Source organism: Rhinopithecus roxellana, chromosome 21 (assembly GCF_007565055.1).
Source record: "Rhinopithecus roxellana isolate Shanxi Qingling chromosome 21, ASM756505v1, whole genome shotgun sequence".
NCBI classification, from domain to species: domain Eukaryota; kingdom Metazoa; phylum Chordata; class Mammalia; order Primates; family Cercopithecidae; genus Rhinopithecus; species Rhinopithecus roxellana.
In genome coordinates this window covers 9,797,246-9,808,718 of record NC_044569.1, presented here as the reverse complement: position 1 = coordinate 9,808,718, position 11,473 = coordinate 9,797,246, and the positions used below count along the sequence as shown (strand labels likewise).

At 45.3% G+C, this 11,473-nt stretch overlaps 1 pseudogene; it reads left to right on the top strand.

Moving 5' to 3' along the window:
* Nucleotides 1-965: 965 nt before the first annotated feature.
* Nucleotides 966-2,234, top strand: LOC104670253 (annotated as a pseudogene).
* The last annotated feature ends 9,239 nt before the right edge of the window (nt 2,235-11,473 follow it).

Below are 11,473 nucleotides of genomic sequence, written 5' to 3'. Positions count from 1 at the left end.
GCATTTTCTGCTAAGATGAACCAGGGCACCTTGAGAAGTGGCTGATTCTGGGACAGGGGTGGGGAATGCACAAAATGAACCTGGAGTCTCTCCTCATGCCAGTAAGCCAGGCAGTGCTCCAGGAACAAGAGAACCTAGCAAAGGGACACAGAACCGGCTTGAAGGGGCCCCCCACCAGACTTGGGACATTTTTGAGCTTACAAATAGATAATGATAGCAATAGATATAACCCACTGAGTGACATTACAACCCACAGGACCATGTTGATATAAATAAGAAAATAAATGGGTAACTTGAAAGTTTCATGAGGAACAGGATATTTACAAAGGATCAGAGAATCTCTCCCTAAAATATTTGTCATTTACTAAGGGAAAGAAAGGATAGCGTTAGGGAGGGGAAGCTGGGAGACACCACCTTAATCAGGGGATAGAAGTGAATGTTACCACTAATGAGGCAAATGGAAACGTGCCACGTGCAAGGTCTCAGTGAGAACACAACACTCATGATATTCCTGCAAAGGGGCATCACCTGAGTTTTACCACAAGGAAACATCAGACCCACCCAAATCCAGGGACTTTCTACCAGATAACTAGCCTGTTATCTCCAAAAGCCAGGGTTGCTGTAATCCCAGCACTTTGGGAGGTGGCGGGGCGTGGATCACCTGAGGTCAGCAGTTTGAGACCAGCTTGGCCAACATGGTAAAACCCCATCTCTACTAAAAATACAAAAATTAGCTGGGTGTGGTGGCACGTGCCTGTAATCCTAGCTACTCAGGAGGCTGAGACAGGAGAATCACTGGAACCTGAGAGGAGGAGGTTGCAGTGAGCTGAGATCGTGCCACTGCACTCCAACCTGGGTGACAGAGTGAGACTCCGTCTCAAAAAAAAAAAAAAAAAAAAAAAAAGTCAGGGTAATGAAAGTCAAGGACACACTAAAATTATTCAGGACTGAGGAAGACCAAAGAGATGACAGCTGAGGCAAATTGCAGGCAGGGGTCTGTAATTCAACACAGTCATGACAGCCACATCAACAATGGTACCAAGACGGACATGCTGGGGCTGGGCACCTGGAAGTCCCCTCCAAGCCAGGTGGCCGAGGCTGTGAAGGTAGCAATCAACACTGTGTACTGCCACATCGACTGCACCCATGTGCACCAGAACGAGAACAGGAGCAGCTCAAGGAGCAGGTGGTGAGGCGCGAGTGGCTCTTCATCAGCAGCAAGCCATGGGGCATGTGCCACGAGGAGTGCCTGCGAGAGGATCCTGCTGGAAGGTGCTCAGTGGCCTGGAGCTGGACTACTTGGACCTCCACCTTATTCACTGGCCAACAGGCTGTCAGCCTGGGAAGGAATTTTCCTTGTTAGATGAATCAGGCAACTCATTCAGGGGCCAGTGAAAGCTACTGGCACCTCCAACGTCACCATCTCCCGGCGGAGAGGACCTTAAACAAACCTGGCTTAAAGTGTAAACTGGCTGGGCGTGATGGCTCACGCTTGTAATCCTAGCACTTTGGGAAGCCAAGGCGGGTGGATCACGAGGTCAGAGATCGAGACCATCATGGCTAACATGGTGAAACTTCGTCTCTACTAAAAATACAAAAAATTTAGCCAGGCATGGTGGCACGTGCCTGTAGTCCCAGCTACTCGGGAGGCTGAGGCAGGAAAATTGCTTGAACCCAGGAGGTGGAGCTTGCAGTGAGCTGATATCACACCACTGCACTCCGGCCTGGGCAACAGAGTGAGGCTCCATCTCAAAAAAAAAAAAAAAAAAAAAAAAAAAGTGTAAGCCAGCAGCAGTTAATCAGACTGAGCGCCACCGTAAGTCCCTAACCCAGGAGAACTTAATCCAGTACGGCCAGTCCAGAGGCAACATGGTGACTGCCTATAGCCACGTTGGCTCTCCTGACAGGCCTAGGGCCAAGCCCGAGGACCCTTCCCTCCTGGAGGACCCCAGGATCAAAGTGATTGCAGCCAAGCACAATGAAACTGTAGCCAGGTTCTGATCTGGCTCCTCACGCAGAGGAACTTGGTGGTGATCCCCACACCGGTGACACTGGAACACGTTGCTGAGAACTTCAAGGTCTTTGACTTTGAGCTGAGCAACCAGGATATGACCTCCTTACTCAGCTGCAACAGGAACTGAAGGGTCTGTGCCTTGCTGAGCTGAGCTTCCCCCAAGTATTACCCATTCCATGAAGAGTTTCGAAGCTGTGGATGTCTGCTCTTCCTCAAGTAACCTACACCTGGTTTTCCCACCTCATTGTTTTCTTGCAAATGTAGTATGGCCTGTATCCCTCGGCAGTGGGGCAGCAATCTGCAGTGATTGCTGCCAGCAAGGGCTTGTCAAGCTTGATGTCAGGTCTGAAGAGCAGCATCAGTAAAGTGGAATTCTTTTCCCACTTTCTTTGCCATTTTTGCTCAGCTGAAGAAAGTACAACCTGAATACCCTTTTCTGATTAAGAAGGAGCAAAATCTGCAGAGTCAAAATAGTGCCTCTAACAGTTGAGTTTCGGCTGCTTGGAACTATAATCCTTACAGCAAGACTTCTCTTTGCCTCAAATAAAAAGTGCTTTTGTGAAAAGAAAGACAGAGGGAAAACAGAAGGCAATATAAGACTTTGGATTGAGTCGTTTTGCTGCATAGAACATTCAGGATAATTGACAAAATGTAACGGGGGATTGAGGATGAGATGAAGGTATGTGTCTTTTAATTTTCTGATTGGAATGGTGTAGTGTGGTTATGTAGGAGATGGCCTTGTAGCAAATACATCTGAAAAATTGGGGCAAGTTGGGATATGACGTGGACAAATTACTTTCAAACGGCTTAGGAAAAAATCGTTGTGTAGTGTACTCACAATTCGAAGTTTAAAAGTTCCTTTAAGCTTGAAAGTTTCACATTTTTAACAAAATAAAAGAAATGCTTTAGCAACAGAAACATGGCACACTTACAATAATAGGATAAATAAGCAGGTCATAGTGATCTATGACAGTTAAAAGATAATCTTTCCTGATGCATTGGCTGGCATCATTAAAAGGATGTTTCCCTTTGGGAAATGGTATTAGGACAGTTAATATTTTACATAGTTTATTTCTTTTTTTAAAATATATAGACAGAGTCTCACTCTGGCCCAGGCTGGAGTGCTGTGGTGTGAACACAGCTCACTGCAGCTTCGAACTCCTGGGCTCAAGGAATCCTCCTGCCTCAGGCCCCCTAGTAACTGGGACTACAGGTGCGCTAATTTTTCAATTTTTTGTGAAGATAGGGGTCTCACTACATTGGCAAGGCTGGTCTCAAACTCCTAGAGTTAAGCAATCCTCCTACCTTGGCCTCCCAAAGTGCTGGGATTATAGGTGTGAGCCACCATGCCAGCCTTACATAATTTCAAATAGGAATTATAATAGCAGGGGGAATTGTTATTTTTCTTGTGATTTGGAATAACACAAGGGAGAATTAAAATAATAAGTGAAACAACATGGACAGAGAAAAACAATAATCAGTTGCCTTTTCATAGGAATAAAGCCATCTAGAAAGGCACGTGAAGTATGTGGAATAGAGGCCAAATGCACAGTATTGATGGAGGGGGAATCTAATGCGTCGGGAAAGGGAAAGCCATCAGGATGGGTGAGCAGAAATGATCACAGTTACTTCAGTGCACTCAGGAAAAACCCTGTAGGCCAGCCAGAATTAGGAGTGGTGGGGAGTGGAGGCGGGGAGTGGAGCCCGGCAGAACCGGGCCGTGGTCTGCATTCTTGGGACCACAGAAGTGAGGTAAGCCAGGAGCAGACACAACTGGAGTCCGACCAACAAAACACAATGAGTCAGAGTCTAATCCAAACCTGTTCCATCCCTGGTTGCCAGGCGAAGGGACCCTCTCATTAGGTTCATGGACTGTAATGAGGTGAGTCACCAGAAAGTAAAGGAAACGGTAATTACAGACAGGGCCATGCGAGGTCTGGGAGGAGTTCGGTGGTCATCTGGCCCTCAGTGAAGGAGGAACGGTGAAGGCTTTGACTTACTGAACCCGTGTACTCAAGAGAGCTGCCACGTTCTGCTGTCTGCCCCTTGCAGACCCTGATGAGCCTCAGGGTTGCACATGCCTATGGTCCCACCTGTTTTGATCCCAGCCTCCCCGTCTGGAGGGAAGATAGTCTGGGATGAGGCTGAAGAGCGCATTCCTAGAGCCCAGGTACAGGTGTCCTGGGCTCCTGGGGGCCAGGTGAAGGTGTCTTAGTTCCGCACCATGTAGGCTGCAACTGCATATGTGGGTCCTCTCCCTTTTGTCACCTGGAGGACAGGGCCCAGAAGAGGGTAGAGCTGACTCCAGGACAAGCTCCTAAGCAGTGGAAGCAGCTGCATGTTATTTCACTTTTTGAGGCACATCCTTCTCCTTGCAGTTATATGTGTAGCTCCAATACACACATCCTGTATTTGTAGCTCTAATTGGACACTCCAGAAATTCTCTGACCTCTGCGTTCTTCTGTTCCCATGTTTTCAGTAAGTCGTTTCAATTACTTTGACAGTAGGTACAACTGCCTTTCTCAAGCAGGAAAATCTTCTCAGCATTTCTCCTAAATTAGAAAGCTGTTTATACCTCATTTATGGTGTGGCAGGAGATCCCACACATCAAAGCAATTTTCTACTAAACATTATTTACCGTTTTCTATGAAATCCTAACATGCCAGGATAACCACAATTTAAATTTATTCAGAGGTCACATTTTAACACTCAGCAAATTGGAAATCTCTGAAAAGATCCCTTAAATATTCCTCTCTTCTGTCAACATTTTCAACCTGGAATGTCAACCATTTATGCTTGATTTTGTGTAACTAAGACTCAAAGCACTTTAGCAATCGTGATCCACTTTTCTAGCTTCACTGGTGCCAGCATGGCATGGCCAGGATTGCCTACACATCTGCATTCGGTATTCATTAGATGCAAAGAGCATTCATGCATAGCCTCCTAATAGATAGGGAGAGGATGGTTTTGAAAGTGTTTTAAAAATATTCTGAGGGGGAGAGAGAGAGGGTCGAAAAGGTTGAAAAACTGCCTACCAGGTACTATGTTCAAACTTGGGTGATGGGATCATTAGAAGTCCAAACTTCAGCATAATGAAATATACCCAAGTAGCAAGCCTGCGCGGAAATATACCCAAGTAGCAAGCCTGCGCATGTTCCCCTAAATCTGAAAAAATAAAAATAAAATAAAATTCCTTTATTATGAAAAAATTTTTGTTATACATACACACATCTGTTAGAATAGACAAATTTAGCCAAGTTGTAGCATATGAAATCAACAAGCAAAATCAGTTTTGCCTGTATACATTAACAACGAACAACCAAAAATAAAATTAGGAAAACAATTCCATTTACAAAAGCATTAAGAAGAGTAAGATACGTAGCAATATAACTGAGCCAAGCAAGCAAAAGTCTTATACACTGAAAACTACAAAATGTTACTGAAAAAAATTAAAGAAGACAGCAATAAACGGAAAGACGTCCTGTGTTCATGGCCGGGAAGACAATACTCTTCACATGCCAGTGTAACTCAAATGGTCTACAGATTCAACGCAATCTCTACCAAAATCCCAATGACATTTTTGTGGAAAAAGAATAATCCATCCTAAATTTCAGATAGAATCTCAAGGGACCCTAAAGAGTCAAAACAATCTTGAAAAAGAAGTACAGAGTTGCAGGTCTCACATTTCTTGATTTCAAAACTTACCACAAATGTACAATCATCAAAAGAGCCTGCTACTGACATAAAGATAGACATATATAGGCCAGGTGCAGTGGTTCACACCTGTAATTTCTATGATTTTTTTTTTGAGACGGAGTTTTGTTTTTGTTGCCCAGGCTGGAATGCAGTGGCATGATCTTGGCTCACTGCAACCTCCGCCTCCCAGGTTCAAGTGATTCTCCTACCTCAGCCTCCTTAGTAGCTGGGATTACAGGTGCCCACTACCATGCCCAGCTAACTTTTTTTTTTTTTTTTTTTTTGTAGTTTTAGTGAAGACAGAGTTTCACCATGTTGCCCAGGCTGGTCTCGAACTCCTGACCTTAGGTGATCCACCCCCCCACCCCCCCAGCCTCCCAGAGTTCTGGGATTACAGGCGTGAGCCATCATGCCTGGCTGGAAGTCACAAATCCTGTGACCTCTGGCCCCGTGACTCTTGAGCAGGAAGGAATTATAGACACGATGCCTGCATCTTAGCAGAGTTCAGACCCCTCCCACAGTCCAATTCTTGTGGCCTTATCATTCATCTTACAAAGGTGGTTTTCAGTCCCTGAGCAAGAAGGGGGTTAGTTTTAGTGAGAGACTATTGTCATCCTCACTTTCAAGTAAGGGTGGTTCACAGCTGTAATCCCAACACTTTGGGAGGCCGAGGTGGGCGGATCACTTAAGGTCAGGAGTTGGAGACCAGCCTGACCAACATGGTGAAACCCCATCTCTACTGAAAATACAACAATTAGCCAGGCATGGTGGCAGGCACCTGTAATCCCAGCTACTTGGGAGGCTGAGGCAGTAGAATCACTTGAACCCAGGAGAAGGAGGTGGCAGTGAGCCTGGGTGATAGAGTGAGACTTTGTCTCAAAAAAATAAGAATAACATAAAAATAAATTCCTCCCAAAGTCAGCTTGGCGTATGCCCAGGAATGACCACGGATGGCTTGGAGGTTAGAAGCAAGGCGGAGCCAACTATGTCAGATTTCTCTTACTGTCATCATTTTGCAAAGGCAATAATTGCCAAATGATCCACCAATTTTACTTCTGGGTGTATATTCAAAAGAAGTCAAAGCAGGGTCTCAAAGAGATATTTGAACCCCATATTTATAGCAACATTATTCACAGTAGCCAAAAAAAAAAAAAAAAAAGAAGCCCCAAGGTCCATCAGTGGACAAATGGATAAGCAAAATGTGGCATACAATGGAATATTACTCAGCCTAAAAAAGGAAGAGTAAACTAAAAATAAAATCCTAGCTGGGCATGGTGCCTCATGCCTGTAATCGTAGCACTTTGGGAGGCCAAGACGGGAGCATTGCTTGAACTCAGGAGTTTGAGACCAGCCTGGGCAACATGGCAAAACCCATCTCTACAAAAAATACAAAAACTTAGCTGGCCACAGTAGCGCACACCTGTGGTCCCAGCTACTCAGGAGGCTGAAACAGAAGGCTGAGCCTAGGAGGCAGAGGTTGCAGTGAGCCAAGATTGTGCTGCTGCATTCCAGTCTGGGTAATAGAGCAAGATTGTCTCAAAAAAAAAAAAAAAAAAATTGTAAATCCCCACAACTGACTGAAAGGACCCCCTCTTGGCCAAGGGGACCCCAGAAATTTCTTAAAAACTTAATTCCCAGCTGTGACAGGAAGGGAGGTCAGACATGCCTCATTATACCCCCTTCCTTTCGGAGTTCAGGCACAACTGACCAGCATTATCATTAAAATAGAGATAAGGCTGACAGAACAGACCCTCTGTGGCAGTAAGACACCGAATTACAAATAAGACAGAGCAAGACTCAGTCTCAAATACATAAATAAGACCCAAGGCTATGCAAGGATAAGGTTAAATCACACCCTACAAATGATACAATCTCCTTAAATGGTTTTTTTCAATTAACCTAGTATAACGTGGCTTATTTTCCAACCTGACTAGTGTAGCATCACATGAGAGACAGCAGACCCCCTTATTTTAAGCATTCCTTTTTACTGACTTCACGTCTTTAGAGGAAGCTTAACTCTTGCAATCAATTGCCAGCTAAAGAATCCTGAAAACCCACCTATGACTTGCAACCCCCTGCTTTGAGATGTCCTGCCTTTTCTAGACAAACCAATATATAGCTTTCTTTTATGGATTTATAATTTTACCTACAATTCTTGTCCCCCTGAAATGTAGAAAACCAAACCGTAACCCAACCACTGTGTGATCACTCACTCAGGACTTCTCGGGTTTGTGTTTTCTCCTGGCCACAGTCACTCATATCGTTAGCAGTAGCAAATCCGACGGGTGTGCAGCAAACTCAATTCTTCCCTCGGAGGAAAGAATTCAGCCCAGCCAAGGGGCATAAAGCAGAGTGAAAGACCGAGGCAAGTTTTAGAGCAGGAGTGAGAGTTTATTAAAAAGTTTTAGAGGCCAGGCGCGGTGTCTCATGCCTGTAATCCCAGCACTTTGGGAGTCCAAGGCGGGGGGATCGTGAGGTCAAGAGACTGAGACCATCCTGGTCAACATGGTGAAACCCCGTCTCTACTAAAAAAAAAAAAAAAAAAAAAAAAGAATTAGCTGGGTGTGGTGGCACGCGCCTGTAGTCCCAGCTACTCTGGAGGCTGAGGAGCAGAATCACTTGAATCCGGGAGACAGAGGTTGCAGTGAGCTGAGATCGCACCACTGCACTCCAGTCTGGCGACAGAGCAAGACTGTGTCTCAAAAAAAAAAAAAGTTTTAGAGCAGGAGCAAAAGGGAGTAAAGCACACTTGGAAGAGGGCCAAGCATTCAGCTTGAGAGATCCACATACACTGTTTGGCCTTTGACTTGGGGTTTCACACATTGACATGGTTCTGTGGTTTAGGTCTCTCCCCACTTGATTTTTCATTAAGGCGGGCTGTTCACATGCACAGTGGCCTGCCAGCACTTGGGAGGGGCTGCGTGCACAGTGCGTTTGCTGACGTTGTGCACATACTCATTTGAGACAATTTTCCCTTACCAGTCAAGTGTTCCTAAAGGAAGGTGGGATTCCAGATCATCTGCTATTCTGCCTCTTAGTGCACATTCATGAGCCCTCTTGCCCAGTTCCCAAGATCTCATTGGGAAGCTGCTGATCACCACCTTCAGGTGACTGCCTGTCCTTGGCATCAGCTGCAACCAATTGTTATTTTAGACAGACAGTTTAACAACTGCCTGACCATCACCTGATGGTCGCCTGACATTCCTGGGCAGGAGTGCGGGAGCCTTTCCCGCCCTGCTCATGTCTGCCTAGCTACCTACTCTGACAATATAGGCTCAGAAACAAACCTCTTTAAAATATTTTACAGAGTTTGTTTTTTCTAATACAGAAGAAAATTCTGACACATGCTACCACATGGATGAACCTGGAGGGCAAGATACCAAGTGAAAGAAGCCAGATACAAAAGGACAAATACTGGATGATGACATTTCTATGCGGGAGCTGAAATAGCCACATCCATAGAGACAGAAAGTACAGTGGTGGCTGCCATGGGCTGGTGGAGGGAGACATGGGGAGCTATTGTTTAACAGGTCAGAGTTTGAGTTTGGGATGGAGAAAAAGTTCTGGAGATGAATAGTGGTGATAGTTACACAACAATGTGAATATACTTAAGGCCACTAAACTTTACCCTTAAAAATGGTGAAAATGGTAAATTTTCTGTTGTGTGTATTTTACCACATTAAAAATAAAAATAGTAAAATAAAATATACTTTCTAAGCTACAGTTCCTTAGTATAACTTTGTCTGAGGTTATGTTAATAATGAAACCAATAAACAATAGTGTGGCTGGGGGCGGTGGCTCATGCCTATAATCTCAGCACTTTGGGAGATTGTGAGAGGTCTCCCTCACAAATTGTGGGCAGATCACCTGAGGTCAGGAGTTTGAGACAGCCTGGCCAACATGGTGAAATCCTCTCTCTACTAAAAATACAAAAAAATTAGCCGGGCATGGGGGTGCATCCCTGCAGTTCCAGTTACTCAGGAGGCTGAGGCAAGAGAATTGCTTGGAACCTGGGAGACAGAGGTTGCAGCGAGCCAAGATCATACCATTGCACTCCAGCCTGGGCAAGAAGAGCGAAACTCCATCTCAAAATAAATAAATAATTAATTAATAATCGGACACAAAACACTCCTCTTGGAGCCCTTAGATTGAGGAAACCAAGGCAGACCAACATTTGAAGCTACAGGGAAGTGGATTTTGACTGAACGGAATCATTAATATACCAAAAACAAAGTCTAAATCAAGCACTCCGAGATGACAGGACAAAGGGTAAGATATGACAAAACAAGGCAAATGAATGCAAGTCACTTAAGAGATCACAGAATTTAAGAAGTAAAATGGCAGGCAGGTAGGACAGGTGATAAACCAGGTGGCGGTGTCTGAGGTTTCTGTAGCACTTGGCCTGGGTCTCCAGAGTGACAGAGACCACCCACATGGACCCTTCTTTGTAGCCCATGATCTGAGAGGCAGAGCTGCTTCCCCCGTCAGGCCAGGACACCCACTGACTGATAATAAAGGTACTAGCATGGTCACCATTCTTGAACCTTGCCATGTGTTAGAAGCATGCTGGGCCCACGCACATCACTTACTCAGTCCTCTACGTGGCTTGGGGGCACAGAGCTGTGCCTGGCACAGAGCTGGGCCTCAAAAAAATGTCAAATTGCTTAACAAAGCTGGGAGGAAAATGGTATAATAGTTGTCACCAAGGTATGGACAAGAACTCTGCAATTCAGAGAGATTAACCTACATGTCAAGATCGCCCAGCAGTGGAGCCACTGTTCTATCTTCCAGACTCAGCTCTGTCTTTCCAAGGCTTCCCCAAAGTCTTCTGTTCTGATGTAACAGCCAGAGAACCCTTTCGGGATAAAAATCAGATGAAGTCACTCCCCTGCTCCCTATCCTCGAAGGCTTCCAGCCCACTTACTGTGAACCAAGTGAAGGTGCTCTCCATGGCCTAGGAACCCCTGCACAGCCCCTGCATACAGGTGTCTCCCACTGATCCCTGTACCATCAGGGCCCGACTCTATCCTCCACCAGCACCATCACCTCTCAGGGCCTTTGCACTTGCTGTGCTCTCTGCCTGAGGTGCCATCACCAATTCTGGATTCTGCTCAAACAGCATCCCCTCAGAGAGGCCTCTCCTGACCACATCATCTAGAGGCATCAAACACTCTGCAACCCCTCACCCTGCTTTATGCACACAAAATTATGTTATGTAATAAGATGTGAATTGGCGATTTCCCCCTTTAGAATGGAAACTCCATGAGTTCAGATACTTTTCACATTTTGGTCACTGCATCCCCAGAACCTAGTGTTCAGTAAATATTCGATGAATAATGAAGGAGTGACTGACAAGCTATTTAATCTTGAGGGCACTAAGTTGACCTTACCCCAGGTCAACTTCCTCTTGCTACAAAGCTTGTGCAAACTGTCCCTTGAGCACAGAAAATCATGCCATAGCATACTTACTGAGTGTGGCATTTCCTGTGCACACACATCTGAAGTATATCACAACACACCTTGTCTCATTCCATAGGCCTCTCACCTTGCACACATGGCACAGTGTCTCTTCCTTGACTTCTCCTATGCCCATGTCTTTGACCTTCCTTTCTTAGCACCTTTCGCTCCCTAACAAGCCAGATTCCAAGGCTTCATATCCTTGGATAGGTGTTACCCAAATCACCCCACACCAGCTAATTAATGGGGTCATTTCAAGGGAAGAGGCTCTCACAGTTCAGAACTTCAGCAGATGTCTTCAGGGTA